Genomic DNA, 26205 nt, shown 5'->3' with positions numbered 1-26205 from the left:
GAGTGCTTACCAGATGCAGACAATCATTTAGATATTTCTATTCTAGAGATGAACTTTGTTTCTGTGTTTGATTATGTATTATAAGCAACACATTCTGTATTTATTAAAAGATTCCCAAATCCTAAAATGTATTATATAGTGGAATGGAACAAATTTAAAATCTTGCTAGCCAAAGAAGCATAAGATACTCATAAGATTACACCTGTAATGTACACACATATTGGCAGCACCCCTACACCCAGAGGTAAAAAGATCCTCAAAATACGTATTTTGGGAGAGTAAGTATTAGAGGAGTGGCCAGGGCTGTATACTCTGCTGTATTCAAGTCAGTAAAGCATATCATTATCTTAGATTTTCTCAAAGGTAGTTTAGTTTCTGAAAATACTATGAAGAACATTGACATAGAGAAGTCTCACCAGTGACATGATCCTTTGGTATTTGCTATGTTTTTGCCCTTCCCATTCAATAGTGGTGCTTCTGATGGTGTCAGTGTATTTGTCAGATCTCCATCCATCAATAGTCCTCCTGTTTGGCTTGTTTACACAAGCCCTGACTTGCAGGGAACATTGGTGGCCTCAGAACACAGGAAAAGGCCATGATAACTTGAGGGAGAGAATGTCTCTGGGCTTGCTCTCATGCTCACGGTGCTAACCTCTGTCCTCACAGGAAGAGGTATCAAATGAGGGAAACAACATTCAGGAAATCTTTTCTAGTATGTTAAGTTAATAAAGTCTTTTCAAAATTCAGAAGCTTACAAATTAATTCTTCAGCGTATAAATGATGATTCTTGTTTGTGTCCCCAATTGATATAGACATTTGATCCTATCTATCCATCAATATTTCCTCTGTACAGTTTATTCTGATAATCATATGCTTTCCCAACTTCACACTAAAGAGACACCATTCTCATGCTCCTCCATTCACCTGGGATTCGTGGAAGCAAAGGTGAACCCCGCCCTGATTCCAGAGTTGAGATTTTGATTCTGTGACATGCGCATTCTCTGTGGTATGAGGCCATAGAAGAGCATGACAAGCAGTGTATCACTAGGAAGTTTCTTTTCTCGTGCATTGTGAAAATATCATGACCTCTAGACCATCAGTAAGGGATTAACAATCACCAACCATACAAATTACTTGTAATTGTCCTTCAATAAAACCACTAGAATAATTCTTCAGTCTTCAAGTTTTGTCACTCTTGTTGCATTGGTTAACAATTTAGTAGGCCCCAATGTACTTCAGTATGAATGCTGACCATGTTACAACCATGGTTTCTGCTAATACAGTAGCTTCCCATAGGCATATCCAATCTAAAATCATAGACTAAGTCTTGGTTGGATCGAAATATATGGTCCAAGTACACAGGTACTACCTTTGTTTTTCATTCACTGATTTCTATAATACTATTACTTTTAGGCTACTAAGGGAGAAAATTTTGATTGTGTTTAATTGGAGGTAATTAATAATATTAGCTCCATCTTCAGTGTCCCATGAGGCATATGATTTTTATACATCCACTCAAATATTTCAACATTCACTCCGATATTTCAAATGACTAAACCAGCTTCCTCTTTGACATGCTTAGGAGAGACCTCAGGTTTGACTTTTTATGCTTTTAAATGCACTATGAATCATTCTGCCAAACTCCTGCCCTTCATGTGAATGATATATATTATTTACACTCTTAGAAAAAAATCTATGCATGGCCATTATTAATCACTCACACCTTTAAGAATGATCTTACCTTTTAGCTATTCATCAAGATCAGTATCCTTCCTGTTAGAAAGAGACACATCATAACTGATGTACAATCAAATTGTAGAGGGGTCCAGGTACACAGCTATTACCAGAATAGATGTCTCTTCATTTGAGGATTACACACATATGTGTGCATGCACACACACACTCACACCTCTGTATGATGTATCCATTCTGCGACTCTCTTTAAAATGCCAAAACCATGTATGCTTTCAGATAATTCATCACTCTGATATTGAAGAGCAACATATTTCCAAAAACTGCTCCTACCCTGAACAAGGTCAATAATGCATCGGACAACTGGAATTAGTTCAAAGACTTTAGTCTATGATTTTAATCAAAAGCAGGAGAGCAGAAAAATTGATAAATAAATAAGTTCTTTCTGATTATGTATTAATCTCAATAATTTATGCTTGAATAATGTATACTTAAAAATAAAAAAAAAATTTTCTGCTTTTGACAATAATTGTAATGTGTGCTATTCATTAGTGTAGAAATATCAAATGCATTCACAAAATGTGTTTAAAAGGATCTCATTTTTTTGGTGGACATTCTCATGCACCTCTTAAATGTTGCCTGAAAGTTGGAAAGGTGATGCTTACATCAGCCCTAAGGGAAAACAAAACAGAATTCAACAAATCTTTGATTTTTCCTTTTTCTTTAGCCACTACTCCGATTTTGTATTGGGATGAGAATTATAAAAGACCAGATATTTAGCTAGCTTCAGAAAAGTTTTAAATAACAGAACAAAATGAGGTAGAAAGTGCTTCAGAGTAAGACTCTTATTACAACATCTGTCTTCAAATGTGTATAATCTTAAAAATATCATTATAATAAATACATCATGAGAGGGACTTTTAACTATACAGGTAGCATTTTAAAAATAAAAGATCAAGAAAAACATTGCAGTGAGGCTTTGAATCTTAGAAGATGCTAAGAACTCTCTTTTCAACAGAATGTTTAACTCCCTGGGCATTAAGGAATTACTTAATAGAAAAGGAAATAACCCATGGGAGAAAATGTTGCCAGCAGTAAAGCTGCTTAGAAATTTTGATAAGCCCTGGTATAGTATAGGAGAAAGGCAAATGATTCTTTGCTCACTCCAAAACTCTATTTCTTAAGAGTTTCTCATTCGTTAAGTTTTCTTTTCTGGCATTAAAAGATTCTAAAGAGAGAGGCTGGGATATTGAGCTTGTTATGAATATCCTTCTTACTGATTTCCTTCTTCATGAAAGGTAGATCTGCAAGACACAGGATCTAATCCCAATTTAGATTTTTATAACTAAATGCTAAAGCAAGAAAGGCCCATGGAAGAAGTTACTGCCCATAACTGGGATACATTGTTTATCATTAAATATCTTAAACACAGAGTAGATACTCTTTCTTAAGGTATATTTTGTGAATGCTTACAGTGTGCCTGGAATTGTGTGAAATGCTGGTAAGAACATAAACATGGCAAGTAAAGTTTCCTTTTCTCAAGGAGCTCACAGTCTAATGTATGAGACTCACGTGAAAATAATGACATTATAATGTGACATAGGCCACGGAATAGCTGAGACTACAAATCCACAGAAACAAATACTCCAGAATTATACTTTATGTGGGCTTCAAACGCATTGTGGAAAAGCTGTCCTATGTATTTAAAAGGCAATTCCTGAGAAGCGAAGTAATTTTGTGGTCTTATCTATTACACTCCTTTAAAGAGAGCACCCCACTTTTTCTCACATCAAACTAGCAGACTCATTCAATGAGGATGTCACTCTAAGGCGTGATGAATTTAAAGCAGCAGTGTTCATTATCTCCATGTTTCAGGGAAGCAAAGGCAAAGACAAAGGCATACCCCTTTAGGACCGGGATCACTTCAGCCTGTTACATTTCAACAAGAAACCTGCACAAGCTGGGCCCAGATTAGTCAACAAGCAGATGATTGGAGATAAAACCTCTCATCTTGGGATAAATTTAATCTAGGCAGCATGTGCTCTTTGGTCATTTTATAAATATAGCATTTTCGAACAGCATTCTCAGAGATCCAGCAGTGCATATCCAGCATTGCAGCTAAAATATTCAAATAGAAATAAAAATAACTCCCCAGAAAGTCGCTGGCATTCATATTTCCGTTGGAGAATAATTACAGAAGTCAGTTTAAAAGCTATCATAAGAGATGTCGAAACACTACCTCTCACACCCACAGAAATGCTAATGACTAGTTGTGTTATCATCTTGTTCCAAAACCTTCTCTCTCCGAGCTTTAGGGTGTCACAATTACTGGCCCTACCAAGAGAGATCCTTGGACAGTGAGGAGATCCTAGCACCCATTTCAGGGGACAGCAGAATTTAGCCCTGAAGGTTTAATATTTCTAATCCTATTACTCTAATGTTGAGGTGAAGTGAATATATTTCCTTCTTTATCACTGTGCAATCTCATGTATTTTCTTGCATGGTGACTTTTGGCTGACCCTGCAAACAGTTTGCTTCTCTATTTCTTACAAAGACTAGCAACACGGTCTAAATGATGTCTGTTTATATTGACATGCGATACTGGGCCTCCTTATGATGCCTCACGACAAAGCCGGTGCTACGGTGACTACATACTTGGCCCATGATTTCTTGCCTTTTATTAACCCAACTTATTATTATATCAAAAACCATGGTTTCCACTGACGACAGATTCAGCACACACATATTCACACTAATGTGTGTGTTTATGTGTGTGTGAAATAGCTACACAATGAGTTATTGAGTTGTATATAGGAAAAATGCTAGGCAACTGCAAATTACAAGGATATAATGCCATCGAGGGGTTTAATGGTGACATCATAAATCACAAGAGCAAGGTATAAATGGACTGTGCTTCCCCACAACTCTATGATGCCGCTGGCACAGTGAGTTTAAAAATTGTCTGCTCTCCACCACCCCACTCTTCCCTTATATATGGATAATTTCCCTTATCATCTCCATCTTTTCCAATTCTCTCTACTTTTCCTCATCAACGTCAAACCTTCTCTCTAAACCCAGAAAGAATCTGTTTCCCCTCCTCTGCTATTAGAGCAGCTATATTTAAATGTAACACTGGATTGTCCCAAGTTGAAATATAACAGTTCTAAAAAACTTGCCATTCTGGGCTAGGTGTCACACTCATGCCTTATGACAGACAGGTGACAACACACCCAAGAATTAAGAGGTTTTCTCCTCTTGGGTAACAGTGTGCTCCATGCACTATTCTCTTTTCCTCTGAGACTAGGAAATATAATGACTCCGCTACCCCTATTATGACTGCAAACATAGAAATGGTTTTATAGTTTTGATTTTTATTCACAGCCAAAGTTCAGCAAATCCAAGTAATTTATTTCTTATGTCCTAAACGATTCCCTTTTCTTCTGATGCTGTCTTATGGAAGAATATATTAACATAAAATAATAACTGGTCTAAAATTTTGTCCAAATTTAAATATGTCCTAGCAAAGCCAGACCCATTCTAATTGCTTTTATGTGTCACTTTAAAGCTAGGAGACCCAACCTCCTGGCAGCTTTGCTTTGGGTCTTAATTAGCCACTTAACTGCAAATTGGTTGGCACCCTAGTCCTTTCATCAGTTATTACCCAAATAGCATCGCTGACCTAGGATAAAGAAAAGAAAGATCCCACATGTAGCAGGTCTTTCCATCATTATTGCCCTTTTATACAAAAAGGGGGGTTCCCAACTCTCATTAAGGCTACATTTTTAATAGGCAATTGGCATCTTATTTAATTCACTCTCAGTGCTATGTCTTAAAGGAAAAACAATCACAGTGATGTGTGTGTAGTGCTATAGAATTTACAAAATATTTTCATCTACTTTATTACTTGCACATAGTATCTGTTTTAGCCTTGTATTAATCGATATGTTTTTATTGGTTGTCATGATGTAAGATTTAGATGTTATTTTAGTCCTTACTGCATTTGCCTGCATATCCACTAAGCTGTATAATAAAATTAACTAAGTCATTCTCCAGTATATAAAAGGGAGTTGGCATCTTTATTTTTGGTTGTACTTCTAGGAATGATAAACAGACTCCATGTAGAGGCACTTCTTTGCAAATCAAACTTAAGTGGTCAATGGCAGAAGAGTCACCACCTTCAAAGAAGACCTGAGTCAGTTATGAATGGGAAGGGAAGAATGGGGAAAGAGCAAGAAGGCTGGGTTCTGTGAATACAGAAATAACCACATAAGGAGAAAGACCCCAGATATAGGTTAGATCCAAAAACTGGCCAAAGGAAAGTGAGGATTCAAAAAGAATGTGACTTAATCAGTGTTTTAGCAGAATATCCTCAACTGATGCTTTGCATGGAAATACGATATAACATTCCTTGTTTCTGCTAGAAAAGAAAATACATAATTTTGGTGCCTTTTTAATAACCAACACTGTGTTTTTGTTTTTTTGTTTGTTTTTGTTTGTTTTTTTTACGGAAATCTATCCTTTGAAACTGGTTTTATTAATTTATGCTACAACACTTTTTATAAATTTTAAATGCAGATGTTCTTTTCTATTCTATCATTTTAAGTCACTAGAAATTATATACGGTCACATGAACTCAAACTTCCTATCTTTCTGAAAGGCTGTAGTTGAGACTTTGTACCTCCTAAGTTTCCTTTGCCCATCACAGCTACTGGAGCTGAGGGCCAAACTCATAGACTGACCAAGAGGAAGATTCAGGCTGTGTGTTTTTCAAAACTTGGAAATACTGAATTATGTTTATGAGATTCATTTCTGAACTGCTCCAGAGCTTATAAAATATTAGTATTTACAATATCCCGGAACAACAAACACAGCATGGAGGCAGCTGCCTCATCAGAAAGCGAGCCACAGTGATCTCAGACATTTGCTTATTTATCATGGATTGGATTTCCTTGGCAAAAAAATCAGTAAGGACTGTGAGCACACCAGTCCAATGCTATGCTTAACATTGCAATGAAATTTGCCCCTCACTATCACCCCAAACCCTGAGTGCTTTTATTTAGTAAGCCCATTGCTTCTAAATTAAAATGTGGAAAACAGAAATGTGGAACCTAGATCAACTGAAGTCAGGCCTTTAATTAAATGCAAAATGAGTGGTGTTTTGAAGGGAGTGCAGACATTTTTCTTTTTGGCCAATGTAAGCAGTATCTACAATTAAATCTCAAAAGAAGCAGATGTATGCTTACAAGAAAGATCTGAAGAAAAATCACTAGGAATTATTATGTTTTAGCTACCTAAAAACAAACTTGTTCCTATGAAATGTATGAGTTATTAACTCTGGCAACACTAGAGCTTTTTCTCTCTCATATGTAATGATAGAGCATCCTGTTTTCAAGTATAATATGCATTTGAATTTATCCAACAAGTTCTCTTCCCTTAGTAAAAAATCAGTAATCTGGAGGAGGCTTGGTAATAATGCAATCACTGTGAATTACTTAGCTAGCAAAATATTTCATTTTTCTACATCAAAACAAAAAAATGAAGCACTTTCCTTGTTGCCCTTCACCTAGTAAGTACTGAATAAAATGACTGAATGAACAAAATGTGAAGAAAGAACCAGTCTAATAAGATATTTTTAGCAAATGTTACATGGTTCCTGCTTTGATAGCTAAAGAATCTTGTTTTAACCACTTCAAAAGGAAAAATATTTTGTTCTTGTTTAACTATCAAAGTGATTCCACAGCAGCTGCTTGCTCACAAAGAACCTTGGCTAAAGGAATGTCCACCTGAAATGAGTATGCAGCCAAAAATGTTTAAAAAAAAAAAAGAAATCTTGGTTTGAGTGTTCATCAAGTTTTCCATGTGATAGACATTACCCTGAAAAATAAAATGGAGAGTCTCTTTCCCTCCCTCTAGACTGAGTTTATTCTGGCCAAAAAATACATTCCAGAGTTTTTCTAATTTCCTTACTGGTGGGCTAATTTTTGAGCGGCCACAACAGTTGGCCAAGGGCAGCAAGTCAGGACCACAGTGCTTTGAGACTCTTGGGAGTTGTAATTTTTATATCAAAATGGAGGTTATGCAGAGTGGTTTTTACCCCAGCTGCTTTTAAGTAGACAGTATGTTGACCACCCAGTGGAAGAGCCCGGGATGGGTGGAAGTGGAAAAAACAATTTGATGTGACTCAAAAGAAAAAAATGCAAGATTCTTGGGGAAAATTTTATCCTGCAGGAGGCTATAAAATATTTGTCTTAAACAACTTATCTTATTTTGATTAACCTCCCTCCTATAAACAGCCCTTAAAAATTGGGACAAAATGAAAGACCTCACTGAGATGCTGTAGGAAGAAGAAGATATGGAGTAAAGTCATTTTCATAGAATAAAGAAAATAGGCAAATTTAATCTCTAAGTTACTTTAATTTTTTCATATCTTACTTTGAATACTAGTAAAAGTTCAATGAATAATTTAATATTAATTGGGTAAAACTTATGTAAGCAATTGTATCCTAATAATTTTATAAAACTGTATTTATAGAACTGTTTATCACATAGAATTACTATTTCTAAATATTAGAAGTTATAAAGGATCAGAAAAATATTATAATCTTATGGTTCTGTTTTACTCACATATGAATCAGTAGTTTTTCTTTAAATGACTGATTTAAATGTTAATCAATCCTTGGCTAATAGTGTAAACATAATATAGCTTATTAGGGTGTCATTGATAATAGAGACATGCCTATTTCAATTATGTTACTTAGAATGTAAGCTTCATGAGATTTGGAAAACAGGCTTATTTACTACTATATTCCTAGTACCTACAACAGTTGCTGAAAAATATTAAATATTAGATAAACTACTTGCTGAATAAATGCACTTAAATCAGTGATTTTCCTGATCAAAAGAAGACAAATAATAAAAACAAAATAAACTGAAACAAATCACACAAAAAAAAGAATCTTAGGTAAAACCCAGAAATGTGAATGTTTTAGTAGATTGCCCTGTGATTTTGATTATTATCAAATTTTGGTAACCATCAACTCTATACATCTTGGTACCATGTACTAGAAACTGAAAAGTGAGCCTACAGACATGAGTTCAATTTAAAAAAAATTGAATGTCTTTGAAAGAAGTATATTTAATCTGGTTAACTAAAATTTCTATGCTCTTCTCTACCATTGAACACTAATTCCATTTCACTTATTTTCTTTACCTGTCTAACAACTGAAGGCATTTGAGTTTCCAATTCCTGAATTGCAGATGCTTGTAACTCAGCTTTGGAAGATTCTCAATTTATATGAAAGCTTCAATGTGATATTTATTTTTCCTTATATTATTCTTATATTTCTCATAAGAAACAAAGTGCATTTTTTTAAATTAAAAACAAGGGAACCAAGAAGAAACTAGTCGTTTAAACTACATCCCAACTGAGATTCTATGAGGACACTCATAATGAAAGTCTCAGGCATTTAGTACAGTTCCCAGATGTCTATGCTTTCTTTTATGGAGAGAGGCCTGCAGAAGACTCAAGCAAAGAAAAGGTTTGGGCCTTGAGGATTGGAAACAGATCTGCTTTCAAATGCTAGAATCTCTCCAGCTCTCCTAAAATTTATTTATTTATTTTTTTTATTTTAAGGCACATTGAAAACTGAGATTAACCTTGTTCAGATTACATGGGATAATTGACTGAAATATCCTTTGTGGGTTGAAAGCATGTTTAAGGCTTCTTCATCTGACCTTGTTTCTTTCTTTAGCCTCATCTGTTATCACCTCTCTAAACTTTTACCCGAAATGTATTCAGTTCCTGGATATCTCTTACCTTTTAGACCTTCTCTCATATTGGTAATACAATCTGGGATATTTCTTTCACCCTCACTTGGCTAATTCCCTAAGGAGATAAGAGTTCTGATATAATCCATTTGCCACCAAATTCAAGGAATGGTGCTCTGCCAAGGGGCTCCGGTTCAGTCTTGCTGCTGATAGACCTTAAGAAGAGGCAATACCTAGACTGGCCTTTGTGAGAAGGAGCACATGCATAGCTTCCATTGCTTCCACCATGCCCACTCTTCCTAGTCCCATTGTACATGCTCATTTAGGCCCTGGGGTAGCAGAAGACACAAGCTGATTGATATCTATAAGACAAAATATCCTACCCATCTTGTTTTTGAGTGCTTACTCTGTGGGGAACATTTGTTTGTGAGGATTAACTGGACACACAGAGACTCGTGCGCTTTACACGTACCCCACAAACCCTTCTATAGATCTCAACTCAACACTTCCTTACCTCTAATCCTCCAACTTCATCCTTCTGCCCATGACTGAAGAACCAACGCAGTTCCCACTATCCATGAGTTGTGTGACCGTACTTCAGATCACTTCTCCCTCCAGATTAAGTGAATGATGCAGAGTATTTCTCTTCTCTGCCTGCTGGTAAGAGTTTCCTTAACTCTGTCCTTTAGAAAAATTAAAAGTGGGGATACTATGGAATGGTAGTCCACTTTTTTGACTACCACCAACATATGTGAAAAGACTCAAGTTCTTTTTTCATTATGTGGTTGTAAGGACCTCCCTTCTACCCATGATGGACCATGTAGTTGAGGGAGAAGTGATGGTATGAACATGCAAGAAACTATCCAGGCATAAAATTGGCCACAGCCCACTCAGAGGCAGTCATATAATGGGCACTGGGACAAGAGAGAGGTGAGGCAGGGAGGACCTGAAATGGTGCATCTGAGGTGCCTGATAAATATACTCAGTGCTACCACAGTGATCGACTCATAGGAGGGCTAAAAATACTTTTGGTTTTTATCATCATTACCATGAAACCTCAACACTGATGAGAAGTTAGGGAAGGTGAATCTTACGAGCCATTTATATGGAAGCAGATGAAATTAAAATGGCTCTAGTTTGGGAAGAGAATGCTTAAAGGGTGATTTTCAGATAAAAGCAGACTTAAGAGATGTGATAAAGGTGAGCAAGTATGTCTGAGAAAATAAAGAGGGAAAATGGGGTGAAAAAGGAGGCAGGGAACTGACAAATATGAAGCCCGGTATAAATAGCTTCATAGTTGGGGGTTCTCTGGAAGACGTATGCTGTTGGGCTGGTTAATTTTGTTTGTCAACTTGACTAGGCTAAGGGATACGCAGGTAGCCAGTCAAACACTATTTCTGGGTGTGTCTGTGAAGTGTTTCCCCACTGCAGTTGAGTATCCTCCAACTGGTTAAGGGCTCAAATAGAACTAAAAATAGAGGAAGGGCAAGTTCTCTGTCTCTAATTTACCTGGAATTTCTGTTGTCTCCTGCCCCTGGACATTGGAGCTCCTGATTCTCAGGTCTTCTGACTCTGGGACTTGTAAGAATGCACCATCTTTAGACTGGGAGTAACACCATTGGCTTCCCTGGTTCTCAGGACTTCCAATTTGGACCAAATAATACCGCCAGCTTTTCCTAGTGGTCCAGCTTCCAGACAGGTGATCAAGGGGCTTCTTGGCTTCCATAACCATATGAGCCAATTGCTACAATAAATACTCCCTCACATGTATCTATATGAATAGCCTATTGATTCTGTTTCTCTGGAGAACCTTGAAAAATACAGGAGTGCAGAGAGTACTGACATTTTTAAGACTGCCAATTTGCAGAGGACTAATTTGCAGCCATTCTTATAGATTGTAAGTGCAAGCTGTTGCAGTATGAGCTGTGAACTTGAAATCTAGTGATTGGTGTTTTAGTCCTTTCTTTGCCGCCTACAGCATTTTCCCTTAGCTACAAATGTGAGAGATGGAATAGAAAGTCTCTGAGCCTCTTTCAGGCTCAAACACTGTACAGTGATGATTGCAAATTAAAACCCTAAGATTCTGTGACTATCCAAGGGAAGCATTTGCAGAGCCTGACTAAAAGATACTTTCACAAGGTGTGGAGGAGTGGGCAGTGTTACAAAAAACATAAAACAAAACCATTAGACATTCATAGTTAACTGACTAGCTAGCAACAATGTGATAGAGGAGATGTTCCTAGAGGGTACAAGGAGAACTCTAAGAAACTGCATTTTAATATTGTCTAGAGAAGGATGTCAATGAGGCATCCCATTGGACAAGAATGAGACCACAGGTGAGGAACAGCAGGTAGGTTTTGGTTATATATGGTGTAGAGGTATCTGGTAGCTAGTTTCATGTGAGTCCATAAAACTATTTAAAATTTGAATCTAAGCATCAGATTGGAGTTGCATGAAACTTACAACTCATTAACATTTATTTGGTGTGAAGTTAAAGGAAATTCTGAAAAGGTGGCTGAGTAATAAAATGTAAACAGTAACAAAACTTCCAAGCTTTTGGGTGAGTGAGGGAAGGATACTATGTAAGAGAGAAGGAGCACAGAAGAGAAATAGTAGTAGTTACACTTCCTTATGTGGTCATAGCAAAAATCATTGCTTTACACAGAAATTTATATTAGTGACATACAGTATGACACAGGAAAAATTTAATCAGTGTTTGAACATTCCAACATGGAAATTAAAATTAGCGTGACTAGAATGTTGCTTTGACTCTTCCTAAAACTGCTAATAGCTTGATGCAGGAGAAATTCTAAGTATTCTATCATGGAACTGACCTAATTAGGAACAGAACTGGTTTTTACCTTGTGTTTAATGGAACAACTAGCCATCCTCTGACATTATCTAGCTTCTTCTGCTTTCTTTTCTATACTTCTGTGAACAATATGGTATTTGTGTATGAATCCAGGTTAGATAGGATTAAGTTAGAGAATGATTTAAGCATTGTTTTTGTTCAAAGATAAACGTCAATGATGGGTTGGTAGATGACTTCAGTATGCAAATATTTGGGCTTTTTTGAAGATAAGATGGATTCCAGGAGTTCTTGTTGTGGCACAGTGGTTAAGGAATCCGACTAGGAACCATGAGGTTGCAGGTTCAATCCCTGGCCTTGCTCAGTGGGTTAAGGATTCAGTGTTGCCATGAGCTGTGGTGTAGGTTGCAGACACGGCTCAGATCTGGTGTTGCTGTGGCTCTGGCATAGGCCGGCGGCTACAGCTCCGATTACGCCCCTGGCCTGGGAACCTCCATATGCCGCAGGAGCGGCCCTAGAAAAGGCAAAAAGAAAAGAAAAAAAAAAAAAAAAGGATGGATTCCAGCACAAACTACTTCCACCTGAAGACTTTTCTTATTAAAAATATGGTCATGTTGTCTTTGGTCTGCTTTCTTTATAAAGACACTCAATTTTCTTTACTTCACTATAATGGCCCTAAGACACATTCTCCATAACTAAGGTTAACATGGAGGATACAGATGTAATGCCAGACGATAAAATTGTAGTTTTATCCATCTGGATCAACTTCCATGCTACTATTATCCATATGGGAAATTGCAAAGAAAGCAGAACTATGACTTTCATTTGATTTGTAAAATATACTGAAATAAAACAGAATAAATTGTCTATCACTTTATCATTCTGGACAAAGAAATATGTCAATCATCCAACTACATATATTTCCATATACAATTGAATACTGCTAAGATATTTACAAATAGGTATGTTATCCAATGGAATAACCTTTAAAATTTATCTATGGTGGTTATCTGGCTCTTCACCTCCCACAAATGTGATATGTTATAAATTGTCTCAAGAAGTCTTGTTACAATGTTTAGTTCTTTACTCTCTTGTCAAGTGGAAGGTTAGTTTGGCTCCTATTAAATAATAGTAGAAAAATAGAAAGGAAGGCATTGGTTGATAAACAGTGTTTAATTCCATTTTTGGAGAAAACAATCAACTCTCTTTCTGTAGTATAAAGCTGCAAATGGCAAAAGCTCACACAAATATACAGTGCTGTATCATTCTTGGGTTAATAAAAACAATTTATATGCAGGCTAGTGAACAAGAGGAAAGTTATGGAAAACATTTCTCACCCAAGGACAGTATACCAGATGTGCTGAGACTTATGGGAGCAATCAGAGGTGACCAAGTCTCTGTGGCAGGCCTCATTAAGTTAGACTGTGACCCAGCACCTTCAACTTATTAAGCTGTCGAGAACTTCAGTGATTAAAACCAAAGAAAGGTCAGATAAAAACCTTCAGAATGTCCCTACACTGAAATTTTCTCACAGACACTAGACCCTCATTGAGAGACTTCTCTTGATACATAGATTTGTAGAAATTAAATATTTGAAATAGATTTACCCAGAGCTTGAGGAACAGTTTAGTAGATTATGCTTCCTCAATATATCCCATACAAGTTTCAAAGCTTTAACCAATATCTCATGAAATAGAGGATGATTTTGCTTGTCCTCAGAAGTGAGACCAGAGGAAGTGACCTGTTCAAGGAGGTCCTAGAAGACAAATAAGAGTTGTAGTTACTGACAGAGATGTTAGGAATAAACTTTCAAAACCTTACAATTAATAGGTATAAAAGTTAAAAGTAAGTTAGCACTTGTTGATGGTTGAATGCTGCCCCCAGTCATATCCTTGGCTTTAATTATTGTATGAATTTAGATAGCTTTTCTCTGTCCTAGACTCTTCCTTTTTTTCTCCAAATGTATCTCTATATTATGAAAACTAGATAAACCAAGTTCTAATACATTCATATGTAAATGTAGAGGTATAGGGGTATCTGTATCTATAAATACTATGCCTTTGTCTGAGATGTTAAATATTACCCTTCCTGTTGTCCTGGAGTTTAAGCAGAAGTCTCAATTTGATACACACTAGAGTGTTTGACCTCCCCACACAAGTTGCTATACTATCTCTGTAGCACATACCAAACTGTTTCTGTAAGCTTTAGCCTATTGCTCTTCTCATCATTTTTCCTGATTATCACTCATGGTATTATTAATGGTGCTATAACTGTCAGAATAGATCAAAAATTCCAAATTCAATGTATTTCATTCCACACATTCCAAATCTTATTTTAAAACTCTTTTGATATGAAAATACAATTTTAGATGAAGAATTAAATAGACAAAATTATAGATTGGCTATAGATTCTTTAAAAGTATTTTTGAACACTTTTGTATCTTTTCTATTCAAAAATTAAAATAATACTTTTTACTGATATAATCTATAATTTTTATATATGAGATTTTACTTAAGATATTTGACTCACTCCATTTCCCATAAATCTTAAATTCCTATCTTTCTAATATGCTTAACATGAAGAATAATTCAGAGTTTGGAATGCAAATACTTGAGCCTGAAATTTCACATTTGTGCATGTGAAAAAACTATATAGAGGGCAGTGTCCATGCCTTTGTGGAGACACCAACCTCAGATCAGTTTTCAGATTCCCACATGTTCCTCCTTTTTCTTTCTTGAGCAACGTGTTGCCTGTGCTGTTTGCCCTCAACTTTGTGACTTTTTATGGACATCTTGGAAGTTTGAGGACTTGGTTCTCTGCGAGGGGCATCTGGACCAACAGAAAGGGAAGGAGTCAGGCACACACATTTCTTCTCTTTTCTTTCTCTTCCTCCATTGTCTCCTCAAGACATGGTTCCTTTTTATAAAACTTACCAGGAAACACAAGGACAAGGCAGCTCACCATGTGTCTTTGTGTCTCATTGTTAAGAGCAACCAGCGTGTTAATACCTCATGCATTGGTTTTACCTTTCTTTTTGCTTTGCATAGCTTTTTCTCTCACCTTCACCACCAGGCCTAGCACCTCCCCCAGAGTGTTATCACCTCAATCTTTGTCTCATTTCTTGCTTTCTAGAAGAGTCAGTTAAGACATTTTCCATTTGGGATGACTTCTTTCAACATATTTAGACTTGGTATGGCTTGGGCCATCAGCATTCTGGGAAAAAGTTTTGGTAATGAACCAGCCCTCACTGTTGCTATGATAAACTAAAAGGTAAAATATAAGTATCCGCAGACTAGGTGCTTGTTTCTTCAGACACCTAAAATTGTGACAGAAAAGATGACTGTTAAAACCAATTGTAAAGTTGTGGTGGTAATCCAAGAACCCTGTCAGGAAGAGAGAGTTACCTCCAAGTGGTCCAGAGAAAAATTATTGGCTTGAAATTCATTACATTTAAGACTGTATAGCACAGTCCAGATTGGATCAAAATTTCTAACACAGTGGATGATTTTACATACGTTATGTGAGACTCAGCGAAAAACCCAAGCCTTTGATTAGAAATGGGTTTAATCTGGAGTCTACTAGATTGGGATATTTCATGTCTGAAAATCTTGGCATTCATCCCTGCAGCTGCCACAGATGGATTTGAGAAGACTATGGTAAAGTGAAGTGAACATGGCAAGAACTTTTATACTGAATTCAAACATGAGACTGAATATTGACAATGAGATTTGGAAGAAAGTCTATAATTTGGTGAATAAAACTGCCAATAAGGTATTAAAACAGAAATGATATGTAAACTTTGACACTGATATAAGTATGGCTTATTTAATTGAATCCACATTTGAAACAATATCCAGGTTCATCTAGTATCAATGAGAGTGAAAGGTATATGACACAGAGAGAAAATTCTTCTGAGCCTTTCTTGTGTTCTAAATGTTTAAGAATTATGTTTTGGGAGTTCCCGTCGTGGTGCAGTGGTTAACGAATCCGACTAGGAACCATGAGGTTGCGGGTTCGGTCCCTGCCCTTGTTCAGTGGGTTAACGATCCGGCGTTGCCGTGAGCTGTGGTGTAGGTTGCAGACGCGGCTCGGATCCTGCGTTGCTGTGGCTCTGGCGTAGGCCAGTGGCTACAGCTCCGATTCGACCCCTAGCCTGGGAACCTCCATATGCCGCAGGAGTGGCCCAAAAAAATAGCAAAAAGACAAAAAAAAAAAAAGAATTATGTTTTGTTATCATCAGTAACCTGAGAGGAAATGTATTTTGACATCCAGAAAGATCTAAAACAACAATGATATCTGGATTCTATCCTGAGGAGGTGTAACAGCTCTAAAGTGAGTAACTGAGCATTCAGTTACCATCCATATTCATGGATCATAGATTATTGTTTCTTTCTAAAGCAGGCATTGGGCCCCTGGTATTCAATCACACTAATAAAGTTCATGTTAATCGATGAAAAAATTAACTACCAAATGTGCCAAAAAAGAAGGACCACCAACAATATAAATTACATGATCTAAACTAAATTAAGTAGAAATATATATGAGGGTGAATTTTCTCCAATGAAACAATTAGATTACATGTATCAGAAAACATTCCTTTTCATAATAGGTCCTCTGTAGCCTGAAAAGCTAAGTTCTGGATTATTCTGAAAATAAATTAATTGGTGATTAAAAATAATAACTGTAATTCACTTTGAAAATTATAAAATTAATGTAATGTTCACTGTAGACATTATAAGTATAAAGAAAAGCATATTAAGGGAAACAATTGGTAACACCAGGGAGAATCATTGCTAATTTGGGTGTGTTGGTGTCCCAATTTTTGAATATATATTTACACAAATATATACTGCCAAATTAAGATAATACTGTGTAGGCAATACTGCATTGCCATCAAATTTCCATTTTTTGTCTTCAATTTTCTGTATATTTTTCCAAATTTTTTCACATTCTTTGAAAACAATTTCTAGAGGCTTCATGTCATTACTTCATATGGCTATAGCATACTTAATTTTCTCATAAGCCCAATTGTAAATATTTAGGTGGTTCTTATCCATTTTTCTATGAGAGAGAACTCTGTACTGATGATCCATACTCTTTTTTTTCAGCAAATCTCCTATTCCTTCCTAAGAAGTAGAATTACTGGGTCAAAGGGCACACACAATTAAAAATTTTTTTTATGCTTATTATCAAATTTACAAATACCAGAGGTCAAAATTCTACCCCATGTATTTTCATTTGTTTTTGACTACTCATTGAAGTTTACCTTTTTTTTTTTTTTTCCATCTTTTTGCCTTTTCTAGGGCCACTCTCATGGCCTATAGAGATTCCCAGGCTAGGGGTCTAATAGGGGCTATAGCTGCCAGCCTACACCAGAGCCACAGCAAGGCAGGATCTGAGCAGTGTCTGCAACCTACTCCACAGTTCACGGCAACACCAGATTCTCAACTCACTGAGCAAGGCCAGGGATTGAACTTGCAGCCTCGTGGTTCCTAGTCGGATTCATTAACCACTGTGCCACGATGGGAACTCACTGAATTTTTCCTTTTAAAATTTATTATCAATTTGTATTTATTATTTATATGTTAATGCCCACTATTTTTCTATAGCAAGTTATAGTGACACTTTACATATTAAGAATTGTTACAATGTGTGCCAGCTGTGAGTAAAGATGAAAAACAAAGGACTTACTTTCATAAGATTATTTTTGAATTCCAAGACAGAAAATAAATAGACAAGGAAATTACTTGCATTTGACCTCTTAGATAGTATTATGAGTAGTGAAGGAGAGAAGAGTAGTGCCTTAGATAATGGGTTCAGATGATAAAGTTCTTCAGTTTCTCAAATCTTTATTTTAAACACACCTATCATTTTAAAATTTTCCTTATTTAGGTCTTGTCGATTTCTTGTCACATTTCCTCCTTTGTATTTTATATTTCTGCTGTTATTAACACAAAAAGAGACTGAATCCATAATGTTTCTAAATGGACTACAGCAGGTCACTGTTTTAATTATGATGTCTGTAATTTGAGCTATGATGCCAATGTTAGCATCAGAGTGAGCTGGTTACCATGGATGCTATTCAAAGTTTCTTGTGGCTTGAGCCCCCCAGTATTCTATCCCACTAACTTCCTGAGCTCACACTCAGTGTCAGACTTAGAGAATCTAATGATAACCGAAAACCTTAGCCTTTAAAAAGGTATGTCTATTGGTAGTTTATGTCTTAAAGTTACGGTATGAAATTTGCTATTTATCAAACACCTTAATTTGTGTGTATTGCATGTAGTCAAGTTTTAAAAAGCTTTACAACTATTTATTCATCTTACAGTCTCACTTAATATTTCCCAAGTTGTACCATAGTTTTTGAACTTATTTTCTTACAGAATTGCATTTGAAGAAGAAGAGAAAGTTGACTGTTATTACTAGATAATGTTGAATGAGACTGAGATGCCCTCTCTGCTTCTTGACTTCACACTTGACTGGAGGGAATACAAATGACTGTGGGAAGGGGACTGAATGACTGTCATGGTGGGAACAATTCTCAGGAATGATCTGTCTTCCTTTACAGATGTGCTGAGGGTCTACCTGCATTTTTCCATGGCACTAATTAATGCATGAGGGCCCTCACAGATCTCATTAGTCCAGGAGAACATAAGCATCAAGGAAAAACTTTCTCCTATGATTCACCTAAAGCTCTACCTATGGGTTCTTTGCAGGTACATTTTTGGAACTTTTTTTCCTCCTAGGCATTCCACATATTAACTATAATATTACATTAGTATAATTCACTGATATTCCTCACAATACTTACCCTTTTCCTACTAAGTGTGAAGACTTTGAATGCTTTGTGTTTTGGGGTGAAGCCTACATGCTTGTTATATTTTTTCACAGGTTTGGCTGAAAAAAAAGTTTCAGTATGAGAACAAAAGAATATTGATAACACAAATTTATTTTCTCCCTGTACAGAGAGATCCCACTTAAAGGCAGGGATGGATGCTTGCCTAACAATAGACACCCCCAAATCATCACCATATCCCCTTCCTTCCATATACAATTCACTTCCTTCTTTATGTTACCAAATTATTTCATACTTGACTCTCACTGTGCTCAATTCCATTATTTAAATTTATTTATTTGATTTCTATTTACTGATCTATAACTCCAAAAATGTAGAAAATGAGTCTCATTTTTCTTTGCATCTTTCTTCAAACCCCTGTACTGGCAAGGCATATGGTAATTGCTTATTGAATGAATCAATAATCCATTGAATGATCATTTTATTTTGTTCTCACATTACTTTTGAAATTGATCAACATTGGAGTCTGCCAAATGCTTTTATAAACTATTTTAATTCTATATTGAGTTACTAAAACTTAAACAATATTCTGTTAAAGAAATGGTTGTTTTCACTGTGCATCTCTTCAACTTAACAGAGTAAATTCATGTTTGGTTTGATGAGTAAGTGTATTTAGACATTTATCTGGCACATTTGAATAAGTTCTTCTGAGCTGATAGATCAGTGTACTCTTTTTAAAGTAATAATATAGCATGTGGAATTTACTCTGACAGCTTCTAGCAGCAGCAACAGCTAACACTTACATAGAATTTACTATGTGCCAGGCTAGTAGCTAAGTTAAAACACTTGCCAGGCATGATTTAAGGACTCCACATATATTAATTTGTTTATTTCTCTTGATAGTACTATGAAGTTGGTATTATAATTCCCATTATATACATGAGAAAATTGAAGGAGAATTTCAATGAAGTGTCCAAGATTATGTAGCTGGTTAGTGGTAGAGATAATACTACAAATTAGATCCTCTGGCTTCACAGACTCTGCTCCTCACCACTATGCTGAAGACTATTTTAGATCACAGAGGATGGAAAAATAATAAGTAGTAAAGATAGAATTACAGCATTGTAAGCTACATGAATTCCATCAACATTAGACTGAGGGAATTTTATTGATGGCAGTAAATTCCTAAATTCTGAATCGTATGCTCACACCCTAAAAAATAAGTTTGAGGTGAAAAGGTGGCACATGGGATGCCCATTGCAATCTGGAATGGCCAAACCTAATCCAAAAGCTCTGAACAAACAGCTCTGTAGGATCTGCAGGGTTCTTTTATGTAGAAGTTGTTTTTTTTTTTTTTTTTTTTTTTTTCAGCCAAGATTAATTAATTAGTGCTAGTTAAGAAAGACTGTCCACCTGGGTTTTCACTCCTCTTCACACCCCTAAATCTCTCTGAATCTTGGCTAAGAAAAAGGGGTACCTGAGGCTGCCAGCCGACCCTTTGTGCCTCTCAGTTTGTCCCCTGCCATCTGTCCAACAGCATTGCCACCTCTCCCCCAAAACCCACCCCCTACAGCTTTCCAGCAACCTTACCAGCATGGCCATTCTTTTAAAGCCTCTTCCACTTCTGATTTCACTGGGATAAAAAAAGGATACTTTAAAGCATTTTAATAAACAGATTAGAACATAACTATAATTATATTTATTGTCAAAGGAATGATATAGAACAAAGAAAAGTAGAAATTATTTGCAAGGGTAAAAGGAAGAGCCTCCTTTCCTGCCACCATGTTCACCAGAAATGCACCTTCATTTAGGTATTGTCTGCATAACCATATTGTTACACCTGACTGGGCACCATCAAATAGTGCTAGATATCAAATAAACAAACCAATATTCCATAATATTTCTCCAAAATCTTGTCTCATAGTCAGCAGGTGGCAATGAGTTAGGATTTGATGATTTTTCCATTCTGACTCCAAATCTCAGTTTTTTTATAATACCATTATGAAAAAAAAAAGATGAATTTCAAAGAAGGACTGAAGAAGCTGAAAAAGGGACAATCCCAGCAGGCACGGCTAGGAGATTCTGGGAAGCCAGTGCATAACCCAAAATTTAAGAGTCTCTGAATGTTGACAATAGGGTGAAGAATTAAGAGATTCCTGGAATCTCAAAAATGTTCTTTCCTTCGCTCTTTTTCTGAAAACCTGATGTTTATGGAAGGCTGGAGTGAGAGACTGGAAATGGGTTCAAAGTGGAATGAGGAAATCCCAGCTTTGTAGATATGTTTGCCATCTTTATATTCATTAGATTCCAAACTTTTAGATTTATACTCCAACTTTTAAAGATGTTATTTAAAAGAAATTGTTGCCACAAGAAGAAATAGGGTGAGGAAAATGCTGATAGAAGAAATGACTGAGATATTGTGATTTGACGCCTCTGTTGGAATTTAAGGAAAAGAGGGGATATTATAATCAGAGAGGCCTAGGGTTGTGAAACTGGAAGATCTGAGAAGGGTGTTGGGTTCAGTTCGAGGTGGAGAGGATCAGAAGGGAGATTTGAATTGAGGTAAAACTTGTGATGTAGATATATATGTGCTTAGAAATAATAGTTAAAGTCAGGCAGTTACAGGGACCAAGGATAGAAACTTTGGAAGCCTTTGTTTAGGGAGAAGAATGAGAAATAGCCCAAAAGGAAGTCCTAGAAGGAGAATTTTGAGAGAGCAGCAGCATGGAAGGCACTGGAGGAGGGTGATGATAAAGATGCTCCAGAGCAGTTAAAGTCAAGGACAGAAGGACAAAAAATATCTTAGATTTGGCAGATAATTGTTATACCTCTGGGAAAGTGATTCACTTGATCAATGGACCAAATGGGAAAATAAAATGTGAAGAGGTGAAGGTTCCTCTTTTTCCTGATATTTGGAGTAATCTAGCAGTAAAAAGGGAGTTGGTGGGCAAGAAAGGAGTATGATGGGAGCAGGAATGTGGGCATGTTTATAGTCTTACTCTCTGAGGGGAAGGATGTAGGGGAGAGAGGGCAAAGGAAAGAGGTGTGTGAGAGAAGAGAAGAGGATGTGATTATGAGGACAAGCTCTCAGAGCATGTGGAAGGAATGGAATGAGGTCATAACTGAATGAGCCATTAAATTACTTTTTTGTCTGTGATGGGAGAGAAGGAGGAGAAGATGGAAAGAGAAGCTGAGGGTCTTGATGAGAAACAAAGAGGCATGGAGGAAGTTCACTGCCACTAATATTGATCTCACTTAGGTAGACAGTGAGTCTATTTGCAGATGGTAAGCGTGAGCTGGGTTTGTTCTTAAAGGAATGAAACAACTTTACGCAAAAGTAGTCAACTTAGAGACCAATTAAAGTATTGCTTAGTTAGCAATGAGTAGCTGATTTTGGCTGAGTTTATCATGGATCCATTTGTTTTATTATAGCGTTTTCTCTAGAATAATTTGAGAATCCAAGAGCATTAAAAAACTGGCTTTGGGCGTTTACCTGTATTAGGGAATTAGCACACTCCTTGTTTCCTAATGCTGCTTCCAAACTTTCGTATTTAGAACTATTTTTCTTTATCTTTATCACTCTTATCTACCAAATGCAAGACCCTTATCTCCTTCTGTGATATCAGTACTGGGGTCATCATCTTTCTCTCCTGATATCTTGACATCGCCCTCCCATTGTTCCTCAGTCCACATTGACAACATCATTGTTTCAGAGTCCCTTGACTTCCTCAGCTCTATTTAACGATATCTTATTCCACCTAAACAACTTATGAACATACCTATATTTCACTGTAGTTATTTTTCTAAGCTGCTTTTCCACTGTGATCTTGAGCTGTGGCTTCAGATTTAAGAATCTCAATCAGGGAATAAAAATATACTTTAATTTGAAGGTAAAAGTGTGTGTGTTTTAAGCTAAAAAATAATTATTATTATGCAAAACTGAATCTCTGCCTCCAAAATTCTTATGTGCTCTTATTCTCAGAAGGACAATTAGTGAATATAAATGAATGTATTCACTTTATGGGGGGGGGATGCTCTGGTCAGAAAGACTTTGGCATCTGAATGCAACCACCTTTTAAAATGACCCCTTGAGTTTTAGTATAAAGACCACATCATCCATTAACTTAATGGGCACCATTTAATGAATATCTACTGGCACAGGTAATTGATATACATTCTGTCAACTCCTCATAGGAACATTTTTGAAATCCTATATCCTTTGGCTAATTATTACCACAACTGTTATTTAAACCATGGTCAGACTAAAATCTAGGATTTTACCTCACAGTTCATGTATATCTAACATTCCACATATTACTTTGAAAGGGTATTTAAAAGACAATGTAAATGTTTCTAGAATTTTCGTGACCTTTGTGGACTTAAAGTTGTTATATATCAAAGGGATAGCAAGGTTATTTTTTTACCAAAAACAAAGGACATGTAGTTGTTCAGCTAGAATTCCAACTCTGCCACTTACCAGCTATGGGAGCTTGGAATTTAAGCCAAAGTTTTTCCAAGTGTCAGTTTCCTCATCTATAAGACAGGAAAAAAATGAGATCACAATATAACATCAGATTGCTGTTAAAAACAAATGATATATGCAAAGTACTTAGCACATCTGTTTAACAGACTACTCAATATGTACCAGGTAACAATATTTCTACTGTTATAACTATTATTGTACCCTGCTAATCTCTTTTCAAAGGGATTTTAAATATTTCTGAGCACTAGTTAATTCTAAAGTCCCCCAGAATGCCCCGCTGAGATAACACAGTAGGACACGCCTGCTTAGAATATGTGCCATAAAATACAATGTATTTTATTAGTGTATCAGTTATCAGTAAGAGAAGTTATGTCTTGGATAGCATAGATTCTATTTTCTTGAAGCTAAAAAAAATATCCCCTACATATTATTTCCTTCGGACTAGATGGCAAAAAGGAAAAAGAAGAAAATTCTAAATTTCTAATAACAACATCACACAGCTCCAATTCCCATCCTGGATATTTCCTCAGTGAACCGATATGCAGAGCCATGGTTCAGAGGTTGGCTGCTGCAGCTCACACATGTGGCCCACCATCCTTGCCTCCCCCCACCTCATAATGAGTCCCTGGTGGGGCTTTGTTAGGAACTAGGCTGTCATCCTCAAGTTGGCACTTGCTGCTTTCAGCAGCATTGCTTCTGATGATGTGTTTGTTAGGGGGGCTGTTTGCTAATACCTGATGAAGTATCACCAACATTAAGCTTCTTGAAAATGAGCTTGCTTTGCTAATCTAAGGGCTGTGGAACCTCTGGGATTAGGGTGCATAGTAATGACTAAGTTTGGTTCCAGACCACCTGTCTATGACAAAGGGCTGGGGAGTTGAAACATCCCTGAGATGCATTCTGCACAGGAAAAGAAGAAGGAAAGGGATATGCCACTCCAACACAGATTCCTTCTGATTGAGTGACAATTTAGCCTCAAGGGGCTCATAGCCTGGCAATTTTTTTGCAATAACTATTTTGCTTGTCTCATGTAATCTCCAGATTAAAAATAATACCTTAAATAATGAGTAGGGTTTATTAGGAAGGTTAAAACCAGTGGAAAGTGATTAATTGGAGAAAATTGCCCAAAACTTTTTCTGTAGTTTATAGTTCTAAAAATCTTCAGATTAGTGATTCTAAAATAAAGAGAGAAAGAGAGAACAAAAGGAAGGAAAGAAGAAAGGGAAGGAAGGGAAGGAGGGAAGGAAGAGAAAGAAAGAAGGGAAGGAAAGAAATGAAGGAAGGAAGGAAAACATCAAAATCACTCAAGGTACTTGAGTATACTTGTGAAAAACTCTATTCTGGGCATTATCCCTAGAGATTCTGATTCACTAGGCCTGATATAGTGCCTAGAAATCTGTGTAGTTAACAAGGAATCTAGTTAGTTCTGATGTGAGTGGTCTTTGGAAAACACTTCATGAAGCACTGACATTGAGTTTCTAGAGACTTGAAATTTAATCTTTGGCCACTATCTTAATTCTGTTGTAGTCAGATAATAAGATCCATATAAATTCTGTCCAAGTTTACTATTCTCTTTCCATGTCAAGATTCTCATTCATGTTTCCATCTATTGATTCAATCACTCCTTTAGTTTCCATGGATTGAATGCCAGAGGATTTGCATTTGTCCTACAGAGCCGTCTCCCACTCTACAGCCTGCCTGTGTCCAGAGGCTAGCTTCTAAGAATCACATCACCCAGTGCCCTTGCCTTCAGAAGGCCAGTGCAGAGTAAAGTCAGGGTATTTATTTTCCTGTGCTTCCTTAAAGATAACTTTGTCAGTGGCTGAGTTCCAGTTTGTCAGTGGCTGAATTCCTCTCTTAAGGCACTTGGTAGGAGATGCCATAGCTACAGCTCTGGGAACAGCCCCTGTCTTTTTGTCCCTGGGGGCTTAGAAGACTAACAGCTTCTTTAGACTGTCCAACCCAGGGTGCTTCACTATCTCCTGATGTTTCATGCAACTCTACCTATACCTTGTAAACATTGTGAGGTTATGATCTGTTCGGTTCCTCCTCTTGAGTGTGACATGCTTTCCCTGAGGGACCCTGATGACAGAGTAAGAAGTGTTATATTAACTTCTAAGGAACTCTTGGAAAATAAAGCAAGGTAACAAATAATTATGCTGAATTGAGATCGGTATTATGATAGAAGTATGTACACAATGATAAAGAAGCTTAGTGGAGGGAAACAAGGCATCTGTCTTGGCAAATGGGCAAAATTTGTAAGTGAGTTGATACTGCCTTAGGGTCCCACATATTATTTAGGAATCTTTAGGTGGAAAAGCAGGGGAGGAACAGTCTACAGAGCATTCTTTCTTCTTTTCCAATCCAGTCCCCACACAGCTGAAAAGTGATCTTTGTAAGACATAAGAGAATGTCAATATATACGTGTTTACAAATTTTTAAAAAATTCTATTTATCTTAAACTTAGAAAGTATAGGAGGTGGTGGTGATAGCAGTGAGAATAATGATGCATGCACTCTAAATATTTACTTCAACGCTGCAAAATTAGGGAAGGCTTTAGAATAGAGGATTGTCATAATCCAATCTTTATTTCAGAAATCCTGGAAGGAATATTAAAGATGAACTCTGAGAAGAAGAGACAAAAAGAAGAAAAAACTT

The 26205-nt window shown here is 36.6% G+C and overlaps 1 protein-coding gene and 1 long non-coding RNA gene across 3 annotated transcripts in view; one reads left to right on the top strand and one right to left on the bottom strand.

Moving 5' to 3' along the window:
* Window positions 1–26205, top strand: part of LOC102157568 (uncharacterized) — a 1229235-nt gene that overhangs the window by 627239 nt on the left and 575791 nt on the right. The window lies entirely within an intron of this gene.
* Window positions 1–26205, bottom strand: part of LOC146405644 (uncharacterized) — a 290811-nt gene that overhangs the window by 87299 nt on the left and 177307 nt on the right. Inside the window, exons 5-11 of the long non-coding RNA XR_014838368.1 lie at window positions 23542–23597; window positions 20655–20697; window positions 19080–19165; window positions 14958–15097; window positions 13876–14024; window positions 10969–11037; window positions 9974–10142 (exon numbers count right to left, since the gene is read on the bottom strand). This is a non-coding gene — a long non-coding RNA (uncharacterized LOC146405644). The remainder of the gene's footprint in view (window positions 1–9973; window positions 10143–10968; window positions 11038–13875; window positions 14025–14957; window positions 15098–19079; window positions 19166–20654; window positions 20698–23541; window positions 23598–26205) is intronic.

The sequence above is a fragment of the Sus scrofa genome, chromosome 2, assembly GCF_054392235.1.
Source record: "Sus scrofa isolate SSC_HxYL_T2T_F1_AM1 chromosome 2, Sscrofa_HxYL_maternal_Yorkshire_Landrace_v2.0, whole genome shotgun sequence".
NCBI classification, from domain to species: domain Eukaryota; kingdom Metazoa; phylum Chordata; class Mammalia; order Artiodactyla; family Suidae; genus Sus; species Sus scrofa.
Note: the sequence above shows the minus strand (reverse complement) of the source record. Positions and strands in the feature narration are given on the sequence as shown.